Below are 11,607 nucleotides of genomic sequence, written 5' to 3'. Positions count from 1 at the left end.
ACACTAGGCCTACAGTATTTCAATATCCTATTGTATGCATGATACAATTATTAAACTGTATGAAAAACATAGGCTATATTAATTAAACTATAACAAACTATTATAACTTCCATATAATTACAATAGTAGTTATTGCGATCATATAGCCAGGAAATAAAACTATACCAATTACTACCATAAAACAGGTAATAAAACTACATTGATTATTAGGATACATGAAACACTAACCAATGAAAGAAAATGGAATGTGTGAATACAGTGTGAATACATCCTTAAATATCCATAGTTAACTATTAGTCTGAAATCAAACTAGATAAATAATAGCATATACCCTATCCATACAGTGAGGTAGGTCTGGATACATTGCTTTAGCCACATCTATGAACTGTCACAGTGACAGGAGCCATGCTTGACTTGGGCAGGAGGAGCTCACCGGAGCTGAGTACCAACACCTCAAATGTTCTACTGCTTGAGCTCCTGTTCCTCGTATAGAATAGTAGCTCAAAAGTATTGTGCAGCTCCTGCACCTAAATATAAACAGTACCGGTACCCAGAATGAGTATCGACTCCTATTTCAGTCCAAGTCAAGCACTGGCACAGGAGAGATTTGACTGATTGTTTTCAGTTTAATTCACTTTCAGTTGTTGGGTCATATGAAAAGGAATGAACATGTGAACACACATACACCGAGGCATGCAAACATGCACACACATGAATGGAGCATTACTTGGCTGGTGAGTTGTACACACACATTAGACAGAGGGTGGGGCGCCAGTAATTAATGGGCTCTGCTGTCAACTCGTCTGTCTCTCCTGCCCGGAACACACACACCACACACTAATTCTCTCTCTTTTTCTCTCTCTCTCTCTCACACTCACTCAGCCCTCCCGGATGATTCTCTCCTGCTTTCAGTGTCTTCATTTAAGAAACTGTATGATATTGACAATTTTTTATGTGAGCTTCTGGATATCATTGGAAAATGGGTCTCTATTATTCTAAAAGAAATTGATGGTGATCACCTCATCTTTCGTCTTCATTTCATCATCCAGTCTGGAAGGAATAAAAGAAAACCAAAATTTCCTCCATTTAATTTGTATTTCTACTGCTGTACCTGAAGATAATGGGACTCTGTGCAAATGTTTTTCAACTTTAACTCTTATTTAACTTCAAATCCATTCATCATCTTTGCTTCTTGAATCCAAATAACCCACACGGACCTGGGAACCACACTTGGAATGGGACCTGGTCCCATGGAACTGACCAGAACAGAGCACGCCTAACGGGTTATTTACCAGGGGGTTACATCCCTGGTGATCCCATAGAGAGGGAGATGCCTTCCCTGAACCACAGAAACTAACACACACACAAACCTCATCCCCGGAGGTCCCAGAGCGATGCCTTCCCTCCACCACGGCGCCATCTTCCTCGGAGTCTTTCTCATCGCGACAGGCGGCTCCACTGCCTTTCTCACCTCCTCACAGGTGGGTACTATAAAGAGATACAATGTACAATCTATTATTATTACTGTTATGATTATGGTTAATAATCAAATAATGTTATTTATTATTATTACAGAGCCGCCTGCAGGCGTTCTCTCTGTGCTGTGTGGTGCTGGGAGCCGTCATGCTGATCCTGGGGCTTCTCTGGGCCATGAGTAACAAGCACCAGGTAGAGTACAGCCAGGGAGAGTACCCCAACTTCCCCCAATACCCCCACCAGGCAGAACATCCCAACCCTCCCTACCCACACCCAGACCTCAACTACCCTGGCCGGTACACCCATCCTGACCTGGGACACGTCCTCTTCAGCCCCCGTGGTCCTGTTGGACACTTCCCAGAGTCCCAGTCAGCCCTACTGCAGAGGTAACACATCCTTCTTGAATTGTTATTGTTGAATTTAAAGTACATAGAAGGTAAATGAAAGGTTACAATGCACTGTGCATGTATTGTAACTGTCCTTTATGTGTGTGTTTGTGTCTAGGACCGAGCACCAGCGGCGAGGTGTGTATGGGGCTAATAATGTGGACTACCCCCCACTCAGCCCCCCTTCCCGCTACCCCCCCGGGCTGGGCCCCCCACCTCCCTACGAGGTCGCCATAAAGACCACCTGTAGCTCCACCCACCTGCGCCGCGCCTACTCAGACACACACCTGGCCTCGGAACCCCTGTTTGGCCGATCACGGGAGATCAGCTTTGAGGTGTGACATCACTTCAGACAGGCCCACACACTGCCTCCACCCACCACACTGGAGGAGGAATACTGTGGCCACACCCTTCACTCAGGCTCTTCCAATCAGCTGTCAGCCCATAGGAAAAAGCAGGAATAGGAGATTGCCCTAAAGCAACACTCTTGAGCAGCATATTATCTGTCTGTCTTCAACAACCTGTAGTTGAGCATGTTTTCACAAGCTACCTTTTAAATGAGACATTGAGTTTGCCTGGTGCAAAGGAACCGATGGAATAGCCCAAAAGTGCAAACCACACTCAATGTCCGCAGTGCCTCTCCCTGCCTCTGCTAGCTCTTTACAGTATATGCATGTGTAACAGAATATTAAAGTTAAATACTGTTTAATTATGTAAAGTTCAACAAAATAGTCTGAATACTTGAAATTATTTCATGTCATCTAGTAGTCCTTTTGAAATCCAAATGTGACACATGAATGTGTCTGCGAGGACATCTAGTGGTCAGTCGACATGCTAGACAAGTAAAACCCTACAAATACCACATCCAGCCCACTCTAAAGGGTTTTGTCTAGAAGGGATACAGCTTTAGTCAACATTGAATTTTCATAGAAGGTTTAAAGGCGATGCATTGTCAATCTGTCGTCTGCATTTGTCGTGCAGCATTTATGGTGAGACGGCCTCTGCATAAATCAGGGCATTCGTGCTTCGCGGATCAGTGCAGAGCTGTTGAGTAGAGCTGTTATGAAGTAAGTTGTCAAGGAAGTGAGTTTGTGTTTATACAGGACCTCCCGCCCCCATCTACCGTCAACCAATCATGTCAATGCAGCGCTATACAGCGCTATATGGATCCCTCCACATTGATACAAAATTTGGGAGGCGCATGGTGATGCGGTATGGAGCTCAATTTGGCCTCTGCATGACTCCGGAGGCCACGAAATTGCATCACACCCTCCATATGGTGTCTCCTACCACATTTTCGGATCAAGCATAGAATTTACGCAGCGGTTTAGGATCATTAATGTAGCAGGTTGTTAAGTTTAGGAAAAGGGTTAGCTAAAATAAAAAATAAACGTGACGTCAAATTTGACAAAAGCTGTATCCCATCTAGACATGACCCGTAAATGCTTTGCATGGTCAATCTGTAACACATGACTCACCTGTCCTGCCACAAGGAGAATGTCGTATGTAGAAACAGGCTCCACATACACAATCAGCCCAGAGATGTATCTCCTTGGCTGATTAATGATTAAATTATGGTACTTTATAAATGCACATATTGTTATTCTGTGCAATTTGGTTGTATAAGACTGAATTTAAGAATTAGATTCCAGGGGCCACATTTATCAATAATGCATAGGCACAAATCTGTGTGTAAACAATGCGTGGGATAATTTCCACGCAAAGTGTGAGATTTATCAATATGAACATTGGATTGAGTCTGCACAAATTTAAGCACAGCCATGACATTGCGTATGCACAGTGGCAAGTGGTGGAATAAGGGAACTGCTTGTCAAGTGTAGAATGGGGAAAATATATGTTCAAAATGTGTTTAGTTGGGAGAGTAATCATTAAATATTTTTTTTATTCCATTGTATTTCCACTGTGAATTCATGCAACATACACTACATGACCAAAAGTATGTGGACACTGCTCGTCAAACATCTCATTCCAAAATCATGGGCATTAATATGGAGTTGGTCCCCTCTTTACTGCTATAACAGCCTCCACTCTTCTGGGAAGGCTTTCCACTAGATGTTGGAACATTGCTGCAGGGACTTGCTTCCATTCAGCCATGATGATTAGTGAGGTCGGGCGATTAGGCCTGGCGTGTTCCAATTCATCCCAAAGGTGTTCGATAGGGTTGAGGTCACGGCTCTGTGCAGGCTAGTCAAGTTCTTCCACACCGATCTCGACAAACACTTTCTGTATGGACAGGGGCATTGTCATGCTGAAACAGGAAAGGGGCCTCCCCCAAACTGTTGCCATAAAGCTGGAAGCACAGAATGTCATTGTATGCTGTAGCATTAAGATTTCCCTTCACTGGAACGAAGGGGCCTAGCCATAACTATCTTTTAGGGCTCCCGAGTGGCGCAGAAGTCTAAGGCACTGCATCTCAGTGCTAGAAGCATCACTACAGACCCTGGTTCGATCCTGGGCTGTATCACAACCGGCCGGGATCGTGAGTCCCATAGGGCGGCACACAATTGGCTCAGCATCGTCTGGGTTAGGGGAGGGTTTGGCCGGCCTAGTTAAATAAAGGTTCAATTAAAAATAAGAATTCCCTGAACCAGGAATGCCAGATGGTGAAGCGTGATTTATCACTCGAGAGAACTCGTTTCCACTGCTCCAAAGTCCAATGACAGTGAGCTTTACACCACTCCAACCGATGCTTGGCATTGCACGTGGTGATCTTAGGCATGTGTGCGGCTGCTCGGGCCATGGAAAGACATCTCATGAAGCTCCCGATGAACAGTTCTTGTGCTGACGTTGCTTCCAGAGGCAGTTTGGAACTCGGTAGTGAGTGTTGCAACGGAGGACAGATGATTTTTCCGCACTACGCGCTTCAGCACTCGGAGGTCCCTTTCTGTGAGCTGTGTGGCCTACCACTTCCCAGCTGAGCCGTTGTTGCTCCTAGAAGTTTCCACTTCACAATAACAGCACTTACAGTTGACCGGGGGAGCTCTAGCAGGGCAGAAATTGGATGAACTTACTTGTTGGAAAGGTGGCATTGGTGGCGGCTATGACGGTGCCATGTTGAAAGTCATTGAGCTCTTCAGTAAGATCATTCTACTGCAAATGTTTGTCTATGGAGATTGCATGGCTGTGTGCTCGACTTTATACTCCTGTCAGCAACGGGTGTGGCTGAAATAACAACGAGAGGGTTGCCGTGCTTCTAGCTCTTAGGAAACTTTGCTGTATTTCGTTTTTATAATTTATTATTTCTTGGTGTTATCACATACAGCCGGGAAGAACTATTGGATTCCAGAGCAGCTGTAACTCACCAGCTCTACCAGCATTACGACCAGGAACACGACTTTCCTGAATCGGATCCTTTGTTCGCACCCCCCAGGGCAAATTAACTGATTCCAGAGGCCAACCCAAAACACCGCTGGCAGAGGTACTCGGAGTGGTCTTCTAGTCCAACTTAGGAGGCGCGCACACCACCCACCGCTTCCGAGAATATTACTTGCTAATGTTCAGTCTCTGGATAATAAAGTTGACGAACTCAGGGCGATGATTTCTTTCCAGAAAGACATCAGGGATTGTAACATACTCTGTTTCACAGAAACATGGCTCTCTCGGGATATACTGTTTGACTCAGTCCAATCACGCAGACAGGAATAAATATCTCTCCAGGAAGAAGAAGGGCGGGGGTGTATGTTTCATGATTAACGACTCATGGTGTGATTGTGATAACATACAGGAACTCAAGTCCTTTTGTTCACCCGACCTAGAATACCTCAATCAAATGTCGACCATATCATCAAACAGTAATTACCCGTGCTAAGGACTATTATACGCTTGTCTGACCAATCGGAATCCACGCTTCAAGATTGTTTTGATCACGCGGACTGGGATATGTTCCGGGTACCCTTCGACAATAACATTGACGAATATACTTATACGGTGACTGAGTTTGTCAGGAAGTGTATAGGTGATGTTGTACCCACTGTGACTATTAAAACCTACCCTAACCAGAAACCATGGATAGATGGCAGCATTCGCGCAAAACTGAAAGCACGAACCACCGCATTTAACCATGGCAAGGTGACTGGGAATATGGCAGAATACAAACAGCGTAGTAATTCCCTCCACAAGGCAATCAAACAGGCAAAATGTCAGTATAGAGACAAAGTGGAGTCGCAATTCAATGGCTCAGACATGAGACGAATGTGGCAGGGTCTACAGACAATCACGAACTACAAAAGGAAAACCAGCCACGTCGCGGACACCGACGACTTGTTTCCAAACAATTAAACAGTTCCTTTGCCCGTTTTGAGGATAACACAGTGCCACCGGAGCGGCCCACTACCAAGGACTGTGGGCTCTCCTTCTCCGTGGCTGACGTAAGTAAGACGTTTAAGCGTGTTAACCCTCGAAAGGCTGCCGGTCCAGACGGCATCCCTAGCCGTGTCCTCAGAGGATGCGCAGACCAGCTGGCTAGTGTGTTTACGGACATATTCAATCTCTTCTTTATCCCAGTCTGCTGTTCCCACATGCTTCAAGATGGCCACCATTGTTCCTGTACCCAAGAAAGCAAAGGAAAGTGAACTAAATTACTATCGCCCCGTAGCACTCACTTCAGTCATCATGAAGTGCTTTGAGAGATTAGTCAAGGATCATATCACCTCTACCTTACCTGTCACCCTAGACCCACTTCAATTTGCTTACCACCCCAATAAATCCACAGACGATGCAATCACCATCGCACTTCCCTATCCCATCTGGACAAGAGGAATACATATGTAAGAATGCTGTTTATTGACTATAGCTCAGCATTCAACACCATAGTACCCTCCAAGCTCATTATTAAGCTTGAGGTCCTGGCTCTGAAGCCTGCCCTGCGCAACTGGGTCCTGGAATTCCTGACGGGCCACCCCCAGGTGGTGAAGGTAGGAAACAACACCTCCACTTCGTTGATCCTCAACACTGGGGACCCACAAGGGTGCGTGCTCAGCCTTCATAGACTTGAAATCACTGGCCACTTTAATAAATTGAACACTAGTCACTTTAATTATGTTTACATATTTTGCATTACTCATCTCATATGTATATACTGTATTCTATTCTAATGTATCTTAGTCTATGCCGCTCTGACATTGCTTGTCCATATATTTATATTTGCTTAATTCCATTCCTTTACTTAGATTTGTGTGTATTGGCTATATGTTGTGAAATTGTTAGATATTACTTCACTATTGCTAGAAACACAGGCATTTCGCGACACCCGCAATAACATCTGCTAAACACTTGTATGTGACCAATAAAATTTGATTTGAAATAGTCAAATCCACTCATTTGAAGGGGTGTCCACATACACTATATATACAAAAGTATCTTGACCTGCTATAGCCTATAATTTGACCACATCAGTGCATTTGTTAAGATAACAATCCATATAAAGCAGAATTTGTTAAATTAGAGGTAGGCCTGTGTGTGAAACTGAACTATTGTTGAAATACTATAAAATACTGAGATAATGGGTAATCGAATGAGAGATGGCTGATTTTGCTTTTGGAAGATTTGGCACATGCTGCATTTTCCAGAGAGCTCATTTTTTGAGACAGGTGGGAGTTTTTCTACAAAGTACAGATTGGCTCATCAGATATTGTTTCCCAAAACCAATGTTATAGGATTTAAGACCTACATTAAATGCGGGGATTTAAGACCTACATTAAAAAAGGCAAACATATGCCATTCCGGTGTACATCCAAGTGCTATCGACAACAGGCACTTTTCAGCGGGAGCTTGCTGATCGGCATCTCACAGCACGCGATGAGCCAATGTTTTGTATGCAATCATCAGCAAAACGAACAGTAACACATACCATTTCCATACACAATCGCGCAACAGTTTACAGGGGCTGAGTCACTGGCTTACTGGTGCTCTTTCATGCCGTCCCTAGGAGGGGTGCGTCACTTGAGTGGGTTGAGTCACTGACGTGATCTTCCTGTCTGGGTTGGCGCCCCCCCCTTGGGTTGTGCCGTGGCGGAGATCTTTGTGGGCTATACTCGGCCTTGTCTCAGGATGGTAAGTTGGTGGTTGAAGATATCCCTCTAGTGGTGTGGGGGCTGTGCTTTGGTAAAGTGGGTGGGGTTATATCCTTCCTGTTTGGCCCTGTCCGGGGGTATCATCGGATGGGGCCACAGTGTCTCCTGACCCCTCCTGTCTCAGCCTCCAGTATTTATGCTGCAGTAGTTTGTGTCGGGGGGCTAGGGTCAGTTTGTTATATCTGGAGTACTTCTCCTGTCTTATCCGGTGTCCTGTGTGAATTTAAGTATGTTCTCTCTTTCTCTCTTTCTTTCTTTCTCTCTCTCGGAGGACCTGAGCCCTAGGACCATGCCTCAGGACTACCTGGCATGATGACTCCTTGCTGTCCCCAGTCCACCTGGCCATACTGCTGCTCCAGTTTCAACTGTTCTGCCTGCGGCTATGGAACCCTGACCTGTTCACCGGACGTGCTACCTGTCCCAGACCTGCTGTTTTCAACTCTCTAGAGACAGCAGGAGCGGTAGAGATACTCTTAATGATCGGCTATGAAAAGCCAACTAACATTTACTCCTGAGGTGCTGACTTGCTGCACCCTCGACAACTACTGTGATTATTATTATTTGACCATGCTGGTCATTTATGAACATTTGAACATCTTGGCCATGTTCTGTTATAATCTCCACCCTGCACAGCCAGAAGAGGACTGGCCACCCCTCATAGCCTGGTTCCTCTCTAGGTTTCTTCCTAGGTTTTGGCCTTTCTAGGGAGTTTTTCCTAGCCACCGTGCTTCTACACCTGCATTGCTTGCTGTTTGGGGTTTTAGGGTGGGTTTCTGTACAGCACTTTGAGATATCAGCTGATGTAAGAAGGGCTATATAAATACATTTGATTTGATTTTGAAGTCAAGAGATTTATTTGCAAAGATGGGTTCCCAAATATGAACGGAGCAATAGACGCACCCACATAAAATACAGTTGAAGTTGGAAGTTTACATACACCTTAGCCAAATACATTTAAACTCAGTTTTTCACAATTCCTGACATTTAATCCTAGTAAAAATTCCACGGCCTTAGGTCAGTTAGGATCACCACTTTATTTTAAGAATGTGAAATGTCAGAATAATAGTAGAGAGAATGATTTATTTCAGCTTGTATTTCTTTCATCACATTCCCAGTTGGTCAGAAGTTTACATACACTCAATTAGTATTTGGTAGCATTGCCTTTAAATGGTTGATCTTGGGTCAAGTGTTTCAGGTAGCATTCCACAAGCTTCCCACAATAAGTTGGGTGAATTTTGGCCCATTCCTCCTGACAGAGCTGCTGTAACTGAGTCAGGTTTGTAGGCCTCCTTGCTCGCACACGCTTTTTCAGTTCTGCCCACAAATTTTCTATAGGATTGAGGTCAGGGCTTTGTGATGGCACTCCAATAACTTGACTTCGTTGTTCTTAAGCCATTTTGCCACAACGTTGGAAGTATGCTTGGGGTCACTGTCCAATTGGAAGACCCATTTGCAACCTTTCTTTAACTTCCTGACTGATGTCTTGAGATGTTGCTTCAATATATCCACATCATTTTCTTTCCTCATTATGCCATCTATTTTGTGAAGTGCACCAGTCCCTCCTACAACAAACCACCCCCACAACATGATGCTGCCACCCCCCGTGCTTCACGGTTGGGATGGTGTTCTTCAGCTTGCAAGCCTCCCCCTCTTTCCTCCAAACATAACGATGATCATTATGGCCAATCAGTTCTATTTTTGTTTCATCAGACCAGAGGACATTTCTCCAAAAAGTACGATCTTGTCCCCATGTGCAGTTGCAAACCATAGTCCGGCATTTTTATGGCGGTTTTGGAGCAGTGGCTTCTTCCTTGCTGAGCAGCCTTTCAGGTTATGTTGATATAGGACTCGTTTTACTGTGGATATAAACTGAGCAAAAAAAAAAAATGTCCTCTCACTGTCAACTGTGTTTATTTTCAGCAAACTTAACATGTGTTAAGATTCAACAACTGAGACATAAACTGAACAAGTTCCACAGACATGTGACTAACAGAAATGGAATAATGTGTCCCTGAACAAAGTGGGGGGGGGGGGGGGGGGGGGGGTCAAAATCAAAAGTAACAGTCAGTGTCTGGTGTGGCCACCAGCTTCATTAAGTAATGCAGTGCATCTCCTCCTCATGGACTGCACCAGATTTACCAGTTCTTGCCGTGAGATGTTACCCCACTCTTCCACCAAGGCACCTGCAAGTTCCCAGACATTTCTGGGAGGAATGGCCCTAGCCCTCACCCTCCGATCCAACAGGTCCCAGACGTGCTCAATGGCATTGAGATCCGGGCTCTTCGCTGGCCAAGGAAATCAGCCATACTGCTCGTTCTGTGCGTGATGGCATTGTCATGCTGGAGGGTCATTTCAGGATGAGCCTGCAGGAGGGTACCACATGAAGGAGGAGAATGTCTTCCCTGTAACGCACAGCGTTGAGATTGCCTGCAATGACAACAAGCTCAGTCCGATGATGCTGTGACACACTGCCCCAGACCATGACGGACGCTCCACCTCCAAATCGATCCCACTCCAGAGTACAGGCCTCGGTCTAACGTTCATTCCTTCGACGATAAACGCGAATCCGACCATCACCCCTGGTGAGACAAAACCGTGACTTGTCAGTGAAGAGAAGTTTTTGCCAGTCCTGTCTGGTCCAGCGACGGTGGGTTTGTGCCTGAAGTTGTTGCCGGTGATGTCTGGTGAGGACCTGCCTTACAACAGGCCTACAAGCCCTCAGTCCAGCCTCTCTCAGCCTATTGCGGATAGTCTGAACACTGATGGAGGGATTGTGTGTTCCTGGTGTAACCCAGGCAGTTGTTGTTGCCATCCTGTACCTGTCCCGCAGGTGTGATGTTCGGATGTACCGATCCTGTGCAGGTGTTGTTACACGTGGTCTGCCACTGTGTCGACGATCAGCTGTCCGTCCTGTCTCCCTGTAGCGCTGTCTTAGGCGTCTCACAGTACGGACATTGCAATTTATTGCCCTGGCCACATCTGCAGTCCTCATGCCTCCTTGCAGCGTGCCTAAGGCACGTTCACGCAGGTGAGCAGGGATCCTGGGCATCTTTCTTTTGGTGTTTTTCTGAGTCATTAGAAAGGCCTCTTTAGTGTCCTAAGTTTTCATAACTGTGACCTTAATTTCCTACCGTCTGCAAGCTGTTAGTGTCTTAACAACCGTTCCACAGGTGCATGTTCATTAATTGTTTATGGTTCATTGAACAAGCATGGGAAGCAGTGTTTAAACCCTTTACAATGAAGATATGTGAAGTTATTTGGATTTTTACGAATTATCTTTGAAATACAGGGTTCTGAAAAAGGGAAGTTTATTTTTTGCTGAGTTTAGATACTTTTGTACCCGTTTCCTCCAGCATCTTCACATGGTCCTTTGCTGTTGTTCTGGGATTGATTTGCACTTTCCGCACCAAAGTGCGTTCATCTCTAGGAGACAGAACGTGTCTCCTTCCTGAGCGGTATGACGGCTGCGTGGTCCCATGTTTATACTTGCGTACTATTGTTTGTACTGATGAATGTGGTACCTTCAAGCATTTGGAAATTGCTCCCAATGGTAAACTAGACTTGGAGGTCCACCATTTTTTTTCTGAGGTCTTGGCTGATTTATTTTGATTTTCCCATGATGTCAAGCAAAGAGGCACTGAGTTTGAAGGTAG

Source organism: Salvelinus namaycush, chromosome 8, assembly GCF_016432855.1.
Source record: "Salvelinus namaycush isolate Seneca chromosome 8, SaNama_1.0, whole genome shotgun sequence".
Lineage (NCBI taxonomy): Eukaryota > Metazoa > Chordata > Actinopteri > Salmoniformes > Salmonidae > Salvelinus > Salvelinus namaycush.
Note: the sequence above shows the minus strand (reverse complement) of the source record.